At 36.8% G+C, this 14282-nt stretch overlaps 1 protein-coding gene across 4 annotated transcripts in view; it reads left to right on the top strand.

Annotated features, from left to right (window-relative positions):
• Nucleotides 1-14282, top strand: part of Hs3st-a (Heparan sulfate 3-O sulfotransferase-A) — a 271429-nt gene that overhangs the window by 229366 nt on the left and 27781 nt on the right. The window contains exon 1 of one of the 4 annotated variants that reach the window (XM_076818283.1): nucleotides 11814-11955. The exons of the other annotated variants lie outside the window; for them this stretch is intronic. The gene's annotated coding sequence lies outside the window, so the exon portion shown is untranslated. Of the gene's footprint in view, nucleotides 1-11813; nucleotides 11956-14282 lie in introns of those variants that run through there. 4 annotated transcript variants of the gene reach the window in all.

Raw genomic sequence — 14282 nt, 5'->3', positions numbered from 1 at the left:
TCTCATTTGTGTAATAATTTTTTTTTCTCGAATTCGTATGATATATTGTAGGTATTTTATTAAGGAACACGAGAATCATCATGTTTTTCATTTCAGATGAGCCTGGGGGTTATAATTCGTTATATCAATCACGCGTGTAACGGCGGACGAGCTCCGCGGGACAACAAATAACTCGGTCATTTTTTAATATTTTTGCACAGTATTTATACAATATATGCACTAATATATGTTCTACATATAGAAGAAAAGAAATGATTTTCAACCTCATAGTATCAGTAAAAAAAAATCGTCTAGTTTAGAGCTGTTTCGAGCGCCTGAGGGTGGGTAAACCCTTAAGGAGGATATAAGTGTTAGGTTCACAGATGTGGAATATAGTTAGTGCATGACGTGTATAATTATTGAGAAGTTGAAATGATAAACGATGTAACTGCCAAAGAAATAAACAATTAGTTTCTTAGTGGAAAGGGATGTGAATTCCATGGTGAGTAAGATAGTAAGGGCTGTAACTGCTAGAATAATTTATTTTAGTTTCTAGGGGTGCCCCAAGACTGAGCTGAGGTCATAAGTACCAACCTTGCTGTGGTTGAGAAGAAAATACGGGAAATTTTCATTTCTGCCACTTACATCGTTTACCATTTTATCTGCTCAATTGTGTACTAAACGCGGAAGATGCATTACTCTGAACGTTGTGACAAAATAGGGGTGTATTTCTTGGTTTCTAGACCGTGTATATGGATTTACATAAAAGTGCCAGACCTTCGAATATTTAGCTTTGTTTTCATAGCGTTTTAGAGAATTCACTGTAGCATATTGCTAATTTGTTAGACAGTAAATAATATTTACTTACATCTCTAGCATCTCTAATGCTTGACGTAGCATAATTTACACTCTGCAAAGGTAATTAAGAATTACGCAGAGCAAACTGAGTAATAAGCAAGGCTGGAATATTTCCACAAGCAAGTAGGTGCTATTTGAAAATCCTATTTCATTTAATGCTTAAATAAAATATTATTTGAAAACACTATTTCATTAAATGCTTCGATTATGAGCAAATACTATTTATTATTTACACTCGGATTCGAATATAGGAAATAGGGGATGGAAAATAGGAGGTACAAATTTCAAAACCAAACAGACCCCCCAAATGTCCCTCACTACCCTCTTAAGATTACATATATTCGGGTAAATATTTCTTCTTAGTATTTCTGAACACAGGTATGTATACTTACACTCATTTCTTGTGTGGTCAGTCAGTCATTATTTGAAATACTATTTTCTCACAGTTCAATGAAATACTAATTTCACAGTACTATTTGTATGAGTTAATATTAAAATATATATTTGAAATACTATATCATTATGTAATTCCTATTTTACAGAAAAGTTTTGTTTATCAAATCCTGTATCACTCGAGGAGATAAATATATTTATTTCTATCTATCTACTCCAAAAATCTATTATCCCCAGCCCTGGTTATAAGCCAATTTAAAAATACGTGGGTTTAGTTAAGATCTTAAAAATCCTCCCAGACTTAACCCTTAAATTGAGATTGAAATTAAACGTAACGTTTCAAAACTACAACTAAAAATAAATATTTTAAATAAATACTATAAAACCCCCCAAGGGAAGGTCAACGTGTTAAAATTAACTTGTTCTGGTTTTGCTCCTCTTTTCCCCCCGCTTTTTTCGCAACCCGTATTACTAAAACATTGGCAAAGGAATTAAAGAAAGTTCTGGTAGTGAAATTTTCAATTGAAGATGGGAAACTTGAAGGAGGATGATTGACCAAATAGACATTGTCCTTCGCAAGCTCATTGATCTTTCGAAACTGTTTGCCTCCCTCGTCCCTCGCCGGGAAGCATCCCTGGCACGACCAATTAATCTCGTTGGCATTCCTTTCGTATCACGAAAACGCGCGGCCGCTCACGTGAAATCCGTGTCGTGCATTTCGAACATGATCAAGGCCGATGGGGGGAGGCTTTCCAGGAGGATCGCCTAATTGCGTTCGAAGGGGATGGCTGGCAGCAATATGAAAAGTTGGAAACGTTGGTGCAGCCAGAGAAAAGGTTGGGACGCACTATGGCTAGGAATTTGCATAATTGAAGAGATTCCGTTTTGGCCTTCAGCTCGTTAGTGTTAACGCAACGCTACGAAATGGAAGCGTTTTAATTGGAAATCCGGATTACTCCTCCCTTATTACCATCTTACTTATACGAACGAAATTAATCCTCAAAAACGCGAGAGCTGGTTGTCACAGTGATCAAATTGTTCAGCTGGTATTTGTCGCAGACTCCATGCCTGTGCAACCTCTTATTATGCATTTCCGATGATCGCTAATGGAGAAATAGGGGATAGATAAGTAACTCAGAAGGCAAAGCGAATTCTTCATTAAATGATGTGCGATAGGATGTTCGGTGAAGGTTTTTCAGATTCGTCCATGCTGCAATGTTTCATATCCTTCTGGCAAAAAAGTTTGTTCCTTTCTCTACAATACAGTTTCCCCACTGCCATTTATAACCCACCAAAATACTTATTTGATTCTCTATTCATAGACTCGTTCTTTGCATAAAATGCTACAAAATCACCAATTCAAACTTGATAACATTTAACTCTTCGTTGACACTCTGGGTGTGAGCCACCCGTAAGCTGATTTTGACGCTCTGTGCCTTTTCTAAAACGTAGAATATCGGATTAGTGACACTACACTTTAGGCCTATTACTAGTCAATTTTTGTCCTGGGGTTGTAGGTAGCAGGTTATGGGTGTGAACCACCCAATGTGTGTTAAAGTTGATCGAAAAAGGAGGTGTGTCAACGAAGGGTTAAGAGGACCTTTAGAATTATTTTTGAAAATGTATACTGCTTGCAGTAAAATAACTTTAAGGCTTTTATTTATTCGTTTTCGAGAATATGATTTTTTCATTATCCTGTAGTGGTTTGGTCTGTACTAGGGCTGGGACTATTTGTCGAATTTTTCAGTATTCGAATATTCGAACACTTCAGTTGCTCAATTATTTGGCGAATATAATTCGAATATCCAAGTATTCGAATACTATTCGAATATCCAAGTATTCGAATATCCAAGTATTCTAATACTATTCGAATATCCAAGTATTCGAATACTATTCGAATATCCAAGTATTCGAATATCCAAGTATTCTAATACTATTCGAATATGCAAGTATTCGAATACCATTCGAATATCCAAGTATTCTAATACTATTCGAATATCCAAGTATTCGAATACTATTGGAATATCCAAGTATTCGAATACTATTCGAATATCCAAGTATTCGAATACTATTCGAATATCCAAGTATTCGAATACAATTCGAATATACAAGTATTCGAATACTATTCGAATATCCAAGTATTCGAATACTGATGTACACACTACCCTGGCACCCCCGGGGATTCCCCTCTGAAGGAGTCTTTTGAAGATTTCCCCAAGTTAAAAAAAATTATAAAAAAATAATTTATAAAAACAATTTATAAACTTTTTTTTAACGTGTAGACATCTTCAAAAGGCACCCCGACGTCTCCAGAAGGGAATCTCCCGCGGACGCCAGAGTAGTGTGGGATTTTTACCCACTAAAACCCTAAATTTGTAATAATTTACATGTAAATATTTTTATTATTAAGGCGCATGGACATAAACGCTCGGACACCTAGTTACTTATTTTCGACATAGATCCATCGTGCCAAGGCTCATCAAAATGGGTGTCTACCACATGGTGTCCTCCCCTATGGACATATCTATGCAAAAGGATCGATTTTCTGAAAAATTTTAATGAGAATGTCCCCTTAATATCAGGAAGGATCTATAGTGACCCCGAAAGTCAACCTCAACTGAAATCTCTTTAGGGTTATCATTAGGGGTGTGCGGGTACCCGAAATTACGGGACCCGATTTGCGATTCGGGAGCCCTTTTTCTTCCCAAAAATTCTTACATCTGATCACAGAAGTTTTCGGGTACCCGAAAACCAGAAAACTTTTAGGCTGCGATTTTGCAGGGTGATCAGATATAAAAATTTTTACCAAGAAAATCGGCTCCTGAATTGCAAATCTGGTCCCATAATTTGGGGTACCCCTACACCCCTAGTTGTCATACATTGAAAATAATCGTAATATTTTTAAACCCCTTCTGTCAAAACAAAAGAATACTATCGACAATATAAATGTTCAGGACGATATTCAGGATGCCGTGGAACGATTCGTAACCCGTAATCCCAATTTTTTACAAGCATGGATTCAAAAGGTTCGGAGGATAAGCCCTTCGAACGGTCTGAAAAACACTCGCGATCAGTGAGCCACGATTTAAGCCGGCCGATACGGTCGATTTTCTCACGGGAAGACAGATGCGCGAAGGGTTGATCGATTATAAGGTACAGGTAGAGAGAGAGAGAGAGAGAGAATTCGTTTTCAGAAATGGATGTGCGGGCGGCAGCCGGCAGCTAGAGGGGAATTTCAGGATTGGGGGTGAGCGGTGGTGGTAAGCGATCGTCGTGTCGGCGCCGGTTTGCAAACAGCGGTGCAACGATGATCGATAACCAAGCGCAAACAATGCTCGTCAAACTTTCTCTTCCGATGCACGTATCACTGCGGAGGAACGCAGGGAATTCTTCCGCGTTTTGTTTCGAAACTATTCCCTTGTTCTCCTTCGCATTGTCCCCGGTGGTCGCGACCCCATCGCCTTTTGTTTGTCTTTCGCGAAGGTTAACGCTGCCGACGTGCAAACTGGTCGAGGTTGCAGAGAGTCGCGGTCTTTCTCCCAGTGCAATGGGATTCAGGGCCACGGGGAGCGACTGAAATCGAAGCGTTTGACCCTCGCCCGGTGGACACAGGGGCCACTTGAATTCTTAGTTATTTATTACTTGCTAGTTTAAAGTAGGTACCCGGGTCAATCTTGAATTTTCACAAAGCGCCAAGGGGATGAAATCCGGGGGAGGTGGCTGGGGTGTACAGGTTTCATGGTAGCTTATATTTTCCGCAGGGTACTAAATAGTAGTTATACAAAATTTGGCCCAGATTGGTCAATGGATTTAGGAGTTAACAGGGAACACACAACCGGACATTCTATTTTACACTGCTGGACACAATTAAAGGATCACTGTAATTTCCCGAAAATTTTGGACACTTTCGAATGACTGTATCTCTGCGAAAATATTTTAAAAAGGCATTTTAACGCTTGAAGCTTCTAATTTTTAAAACAAGAACTTAACCTTTTTCTATCCATTATGATAATGTTTTATCAAGATGAAGCGCAGAAAACGAAGTGTCAAAAATTTCTGTCTAATGCGAACGTATCCACGGGTCAAAACTATTTTTTTTTAGGTAAGTCCAATGGAGGGCTCTTGCAGAACAAATATTCCCCTTTAATTTCGTTTTGTTTTGTTTCATTGTATGATTTTGAATGTTAGTTTTCACTTTGAAAGTGAGCAAAATTTTCGGGAAATTATAGTGATACTTTAATTTTGTCCAGCAGATAATCGCAATAAAGTTGTTAGACTGGTTCCATCTGATGGGTAATTAAACATTGTGTGAAGCCGAATATAACATATTGATTTGCAAACTCATTCTTCAAACCCCAGAAGTGACCCTTTTTAAAACACTTGGCAGAGTCTGGTTTAACATCATCTAAAAGTTAGTTCGATTTGAATTATAAACACATACAACCACTACCAACTAGGGCTGAGTCTATTCGAATAAATTAATATTTGAATATTTTACAAGTATTCGAATATTTTACAAGTATTCGAATATTTTACAAGTATTCGAATATTTTACAAGTATTCGAATATTTTACAAGTATTCGAATATTTTACAAGTATTCGAATATTTTACAAGTATTCGAATATTTTACAAGTATTCGAATATTTTACAAGTATTCGAATATTTTACAAGTATTCGAATATTTTACAAGTATTCGAATGCTACGAATAAACTTCGAATATTTGAGTATTCGAATGTTATTATTCGAATACTGATGTATTCAAATACTGATGTATTCAAATACTGATGTATTCGAATAGTATGGTGTGAAGTGGGTCAAAATTAGCTTACAAAATTTCACACTGATAAATGAACCTAAAGAACTTGATTTATAACATTTATCACACCATACTATTCCAATACATCAGTATTCGAATACTTAAATATTCGAATGCTATTCGAATATTTGGACATTCGAATTATATTCGCCAAATAATTGAGCAACTGAAGTATTCGAATATTCGAATACCAAAAAATTCGACAAATAGTCCCAGCCCTACCACCAACAAGAAATAGAGTCTCTATTATACATTTTTACAATTACAACGACGAAATGTTCAAATAAGCAGTACCAGTACAATATTTTAATTATTTAAATGTAACATGTATATAGGTAGTATTTGTAAGGGGATGCTTTCAATTCCAGACGCATATCACGGAAAGAGCATAAAATTTGAATGGCTGGGGTCAAGTGGTGTCATGAAGCAATGTAAATCACCATCGGTCACGATTTATTCCCATTTCCATTGTTTCAGCATCTTCGTGCTACTTCGACCTAAATTCCATCCTTCGCTTCCCCCTTTTTTCCCCGATTTCACGGCATGCAACACGATGGCCGCGATGAATAGATAACGAACGAACAATGCACAGTGACAGTCCCGCGTCAACGGGATTAATCGGATTTCCAGAAACAGAACGAGCGACGCTTTCGCTGAGTCTGGGAAGACGTGCTTATCGATCCAGTGAATTCCACTAGTGTTTTTCTTCCTCTTAACTCTAACCCCTGTATTCTAAACTGCTTTTGTTATCATCTCATGCTACATAAACTGAATTTCAAATAAAGCAGTATTATTCAATTTTCATTCACCCACAGTAACCATGGTTCTCGTTTTTCATTAATCTGGAGACTGTGAATCGCCTCTCGGCAGCGAAGGGTTAAAGATTCTGCAATCAGTCGAACGGTATACATAATTTTGTCGTTCAATGCCGATGACGACAGAATATTACCACGTGTCCCAGAAGGAAGCTTACTTTTAGCAACGTCTGTGTCTTAAATAGATCTCGCTACTTTTCAACGCAAGCAGATCGCTTCGTGTGAATGCGGAGCATATTGGAGTATGCCAGGGGCAATTCCTTTTTCTGCGGAAATTTGCTGTGAAAGGCTGAAATCAGCCCTTAAAGTTATCGCTTTTTTCTTATCACTGTTTTTAATACAATTTTGTAACTGTACTAGATAGGATAACACTGTAAATATAATAATTGTTCAGTTTTTATGATAAAAACAAAAAAACTCGATAACTTAAGGGCTGAAGCCCTTCGCAAAAAAATACATCAATGTTTCCTAACGTTTTTGGGTCGCGGTCCCGTTTATCTATATATATAAAAGAAGAAGTCCTGACTGACTGACTGACTCATCAACGCCCAGCTCAAACCGTTTAACCTAGGAACGTGAAATTTGAAAGGTACGTTGTTTTTATGGCGTAGGCGTCCACTAAGGAAACATTTTTAGAAATTCCGTCCCCAAAGAGGTGAAAAGGGGTAAAATGTATTTTCTCGGATTCCTTAATATCTCTTAGGCCCGATTAGATATCAACTTGGTTATTACTCACAAAGATTGCCCACACAAATCTCTAAAAATCAATTTCAGGATTTTGCCCTAATCAACACCTATGGCGGTGAAAAGGGGTAAAATGTGTTTTCACGGACTTTTCAATATCTCATAAGTCCGATTAGATATCAACTTGGTCTTTACATACAAAGGTTTCCCATACGTATGCCTAAAAACTGATTTCAGGATTTTGCCCTAATCAACCCCTAAGGGAGTGAAAAGGGGTGAAATGTGTTTTCATGGACCCTTCAATATCTCTTAGGCCCGATTAGATATCAACTTGGTTATTACTGACAAAGATTGCCCACACAAATCTCTAAAAATCAATTTCAAGATTTTGCCCTAATCAACCCCTAAAGGTGTGAAAAGGGGTAAACTGTATTTTCACGAACTTCTCGACATCTTATAGGTCCGATTAGATATCAACTTGGTTTTTACATACAAAGGTTTTCCATACGTATGCTTACAAAACCCATTTCAGGATTTTCCCCTAATCAACCACTACGAGAATGGTGAAAAAGGGTGAAATGTGTTTTAATGGAGTCCTTAATATCTCTTAGGCCCGAAACGAAGCGGTGACAGTGGCAGTAACGGCGGCGCGCGACCGACTGCCGCTCAGCGTAACACAATCGCTTAATGCGCGCGACTACCACTGTCGGCGCCGCACATTTTGCCAAACTATTTCGCTCCTGTATTGAAAAAGAAACGTGACTTACCACTTCTGTTGCTGCTTTCCGAAGGAAAATTGTCTGCTGCATCGCGTGGAGCAGTCAGATTTTCTCCTAGACCCATACTTTTGGAAATAAGTTGAAAGATATCTGCAAAAATTGGTGCACTTCGAATGTTCTTTTCCCTTTGATCGTTGTTCAAACATACTTAAATGTTCACAATGCACTAATAACTTATACCGTTCGATTCGGGAGGGTTCATAGAATAATTTCACGCAAAAAGCAACCGAATAACTATTACTGTTTCCACACAAAAAAAGTTCAAACTTGAAAATTAACATTTTTCTTTCCAAATCGAATTTCTCAAAAACTCAGGTTGATGGCGACAAACGTTTTGCGGATTCGTTTCAAGCGCACGAAAACCTATAACAAACGGCCATTGAATGTTACAAGTCCAGATGGCTGTCGAACTGTGTTATTATACCTGCACACTAAACACCAGCTGTGCGCAAAATTGAAGCGAGATGGGTGACTGGAAGCTTGTGCGCTTCTTGTGTAAGCGAACATTGCACAACGTCGAAGAAATTCTAATAAGCCGCGGAAAGTTGCTTGAGCGCGGGAAGACTGGTTATAAAGAGTGGGTTAAAGAACGGGCGTAATAAAAGCTGAAGAAAGAAGTGGCTTGGGCGAGTGGCATCGTGGCGGGAAGATCTCGTAGCGGCGGGGAAGAGGGGGGCCGTTAACAGAAATTTTCAGTTATGAAGACACCTCGCGGTGACGGTGACTCGCGATGCGAATTCGAAAGTTTCTGAGGGCGCATCCAGCCGACAATGGCGGCCCTCCCGGCGGCTAGCAGCGGCACCTCTCTTAACTCACCAGGAAGCCACAATATCGCGAATGTCAGCCAGCAGAATGAGAAAAGTTATACCGCCGCCGACATGGGTTTTCATTTTCGTTCACAATAACGCGGCCAACTCGGCCTGAATTGCCCTCGAAATCGTTTGATTTTTCTGGCGGCAACAGCCGCCTCCGCGCACCCTGCGAAATTGCGTCCTCCCTGGCGCCACTCCACTATCGTTGACACCGATGGAACGCTGTGAAGCAGAAATTCCGCGGAATTAATTTTGGAGGGCGGCGATAATTGGATCTTTGATGTTAGATCTCCGAGATACTCTGTACGGCAGCACGTCGATTATCTGAAGTGATAAGGGAGACAAAGCACTTTCGATAACCCGATTCTCGGTCAAGGATCCGGCGAAAGGGGGCGAAAATAGGTAGTCAATGGGAGAGATTGATTTTAGTGGACATTAATGCGATGTTCGGTGCAAAGTAAAAACGTATGGGGGAAAGCAATGCGATCGTGTAAGTCGATTAAAAATTCTTAGATGTGGGTTAATGTTATATTTTGCGCAGTGAGAATAACTGCAAGGTACCTATTTGTTTCTCTACTTTTGCCTATTTTAATGAGACTTTCGATGGCTGTTTAGATTTCTATATTTTGCGGCATAGTAAATTTTTGCGCAAATCTGCATTCTATGTGAGCAGATGTACTTACAGTAGCGGAGAAAAAAGTTACCTCTTTTTCGAACCACTTTACTTTGATTATTTTTCAACATCGACTCAAAACTGCAGTAGGGTAAATGTTCCAATTACTATCAGCGTCCGTATTGCTGCCACTTCATTTATTTTACTTAATAAACACGCAACGTATAAAGAATAGTGTAAAAAAGAATTTATCAGAAAATTGGGACTGTTTTTCTTATTATTATAGTACAGTCTTTATACGTCTATTCTTTATACGTTACATTTTTTTAAAGTGAAATAGATAAAGTGGCAGTAATAGGGACACTGACAGTAAATGGGACATCTACCCTATGTGCCTAATATACATATTCTGAAAGAGAATTAAAAGCTGTGTAAAACCCAGTTACAGATGAATTTATTTAACTAACAAAAATCCTACATAACATTAGGTGAGACAATACAAATTTGAAGCTGACAAAAAGTTACCACTTCTGAACATTAATAAAAAGAATCTAATATTTTGCGGGGGCACCTTTTGCTTTTAGGGCAATCTAAAGTATTACCAAACGTGGGAACTTCTTTCTCGGCTAATAACACTTTTGTTTGTCAGTTAAATAAATTCAATTTTAACTAGGTTTTATATAGCTTTAAATTCTCCACGAGGATACGTTAAGCATAGGTACCACAGTTACAAATCGATGCTTAAAAAATAACAAAAATAGAACAAATCGAAAAAGTGGTAACTTTTTTGTCGGTTAGTGTAGGTGCTCAGTTGCAATACGTACTTTTGATCACGAAATTATATTTAATCGTTGATAAGGAACTGCTAGATTTAATTTGTACATTATGCAATGTTAGGGCTTTTTCGCGGGAAACACTTGTGTGGCTCACCACTGGTTTAAGCAAGCTAGAGATATATGTTGGTGGAATCGTTGAATAATTTCACAGAAACATAAGAGTTACAATCGTATTTCATGCGTAGATCTTATGTTGGTTGATGTTGAAAAATATTTCATATTTTATAATATTTTACAGAGCAAAGTGTGTCAAACTGTGCATAAATGTAATGATGTGGTAAATGAGTAGAAATTCCATTACGTGGGAGTGGTAATGACATTAAAATATCCTTGCACGATATCAATGAATAAATAATAATCTATCTTCGATAATTTAGAAATTACTTTCACGTATGAATTTATTAATAATTAATTGAATAAAACGAGGTGAATGCATCTGTACCTGTCAGAAGCAGCAGAGGGAATTTAATACTAAACAGAGTATTTACTCTCCTTTAATAAATCTACTTGTTAACCATTAACTGGGAAAACCACGAGGATAGAATAAATTAGTACAATTCGATAAAATTAATTGCATAATATATGATTATTAGAAAGAGAGCTCTCATTAAAAATCACTTCATCATTTTCCCTTCAACAATAGAAGCTATAGAATATTTAAAAAAAAAACTATTAACCCGCAGAGTTGAGCTGATCTTTCCTTTAAACCTCAATAAATATAGAATTTCCAATTAACGGTTAAATTAGGCTCGAAATACACAACATTTACAACATCAAACTATTTATTAAACTTAAAATTTAATGTATATTAATTTCCATTAAACTATTCTACGAATAAATAATCTTTCCACACTATTAAATAAATAAATTGGAAAATGGATGGAAGGTACTTCAAAATTGATTGCAAATTTTCAATTGAAAAGTCAATTACTTAAATGACAGCTACTTTCATTTACAAATTACGCCCACTATTGACATGGAAGCCACATATATGTAAAACGATGTGACGTGAATTATCGTGGCGTACAATGGTATTACATTTCAAGGTAGTTTGCCAGTCAACGAAAACTTTGCGTCTTCATTATAGGATTTCCACCAACGTGCCATTGACAATTAACTTGGGTACAGCCGAACAATTCTGGCGCCCACTTTATTTACAATCTTCGACCGTGGTTGGCTTACCTAGCTGTCTCTACTTTGTTTATTGCCACGACTCCGATGAATGCGAAGCTCGCTGAATTTAGTCTGTTATTGACCGTCGGCGTTGTAAGGACGCGTCGATTGCCTTCGCGTAACTCCATTCGTGTCCCGCGTATTTAATCCCGCGTGTATGTGCTGTTCTTCGGAATCGAAGGAGCAGAAGCTAAGGTACCCTAATTGTTTAAAAGTAATTATTTTGGTGCGCTTAACAAATGATTTCTAGGGGTGGAACACCCTCTTGGAAGAAACTCAATGCGTATTCATGCACGTGTGTAAATACAGTGACTCGCATTAATATTCGGACACTTTTTAAAATCGCATAACTTTTTTAGAATTGGTCCAAACGACTTAATTTTTTTTGAGAAGCTAGAAGGATTAGTTTGCTAACTGACGCGTTTCGTCGTTTTGAAAAAAAAATGTATTTGGTTGGAATAGCGAAAAGAATAGTAAAGGTCGGTTTTTAGACTTTTTTTTGTCAGCTTGTAATGAAAATTAAAAAAAAAGTTTGTAGATTGCAGTAAGTTGTATACGAGCCTAAAATTTCATCAAAATCGGTTAACGCTCCGAGCTACAAACATTTAAAGATCGCAGAATAAGGTCGAGAATCGCGAAAATTCCCGAAATCAGCGATTCTCAAACTCAAGTTGTTTGGACAAATTCTAAAAAAGTTATGCGATTTTAAAAAGTGTCCGAATATTAATGCGAGCCATTGTATCTCCCAAAGTAGAAGAAATAGTAGAATAAAGCGTACAAAAATATTTTGCCGCTTACAAGGGAAGTTCGGTTGCCCGAAAATTCTGATTTTTTTTAAACCCTGTAGGTTTGTAGAGACCTCAGTAGAAGTATCAGGCAATTTTTCGTTTGTGCCCGTTTTCGGTTCTTCGGGGTGAAAACACCCCTTCAAGGTTAATGTATGATTTCCTACTTTCTTGTATATATTCAAAACTGTAGTAGATATAAAAAAAATTATTAAAATTAAAACTTAACGGCTTTTTATGCTTTATAAAACTGTGTAATTAAATTGTTTAAAATGTATTGTTTAAATTCAAAAGTAAACGCACCAACCTTTATTTTTTAAATTTTTGATGTCACATATTTGTATTTGTAATAGAATTCTGTATATTTTTTGACCCGATAAGCACATCAAAATTTGTAAAAATAATGGATGGTGGGTTTTATTTTGAATTTAAGCAACAAAGTCTAAACAATTTGATTACACAGTTTAATAGAGCATAAAGCCGCTAAGTTTTCATTTTATTCATTTTTTTATATCTACTACAGTTTTCAAGATATACAGGAAAGTAGGAAATCACACATTAACATTTAAGGGATGTTTTCACCCCGAAGATCCGAAAGCAGACACAAGCGAAAAATTTCTTGATACTTCTATAGAGGTTCTCTACAAACCTGTGTATTTTCAAAAAAATCAGAAGATTTGTGTTCAAAAAATGGAGGAAGGAATGAAATTCTTGAAAATGAACAATTGTTGGGAGCACGGTTAATATTCTTACCAATAGTGTTCACTGAACAGAGAAATATTTCCTTAAGGGGTCATGCTCAGTCAGGAGGCCGAAAAAGGGTGGTGTTTGGAAATTTTTTACTCAAAAGCTATAACACATTTCTCAAAAAAACTTTTTTCCTTTTAAGGAATGCATCTAGTACCGTGCATCGTAATTTTTTTATTTAAAAATATTTATCAATAACTGAGTTATTGTCCATCACTCGAAGGTTCTTTAAAAAAAAGGCTTCTGCGGTGACCACTGCTGCTCGAAAGTGGATCATCCAAAATAAAAAATTCAAAAGAATTTACTTATTATATTATATTATCTAGTATTTGAACGAAGGATTTTTCGAAATATTGATTTGGGAAAAAATGGCTGATGTTTAAAGTAAAAGTTTCAATTTTTATCATAAATCTTGCCTGATTTTCGTGAATTAAAAGAAAACTAAGCATGGGATAAAAGAATCCTCCATTCAAATACTAGATAACATAATATAATAACTAAATTCTTTTGAATTTTTTATTTTACATGATCGACTTTCGAGCAGCAGTGGTCACCGCAGAAGCCTTTTTTTTAGAGAACCTTCGAGTGATGGACAATAACTTAGTGATTGATAAATATTTTTAAATAAAAAAAATAAGATGCACGGTACTAGATGCAACCCTTAAAAGGAAAAAAGATTTTTTGAGAAATGTGTTATAGCTTTGGAGTAAAAAGTTTCCAAAGACCACCCTTTTTTCAGCCTCCTGACTGAGCATGACCCTTAATATCGTTAAAAGTGCTTTCCCTTTATCCAAAATGAAAAATTGTTTTATGTGTATATAGCGCTCTTTTAAATACTGACTCAAATCTGAACTTTTGAGTACCGAATGCTGCTTTGTTTTCTAATGAGAAAACGCTGTTTCATTTGAAATGAACTAGAACCAACCCATTCACTTGTAAACGTGCGGTCTGTTTGGAGCACAATGAATGCAATTTGAAAGAGAATATTTT

This window comes from Andrena cerasifolii, chromosome 8, assembly GCF_050908995.1.
Source record: "Andrena cerasifolii isolate SP2316 chromosome 8, iyAndCera1_principal, whole genome shotgun sequence".
NCBI classification, from domain to species: Eukaryota; Metazoa; Arthropoda; class Insecta; order Hymenoptera; family Andrenidae; genus Andrena; species Andrena cerasifolii.
This window is presented reverse-complemented; position numbering and strand designations above follow the sequence as displayed.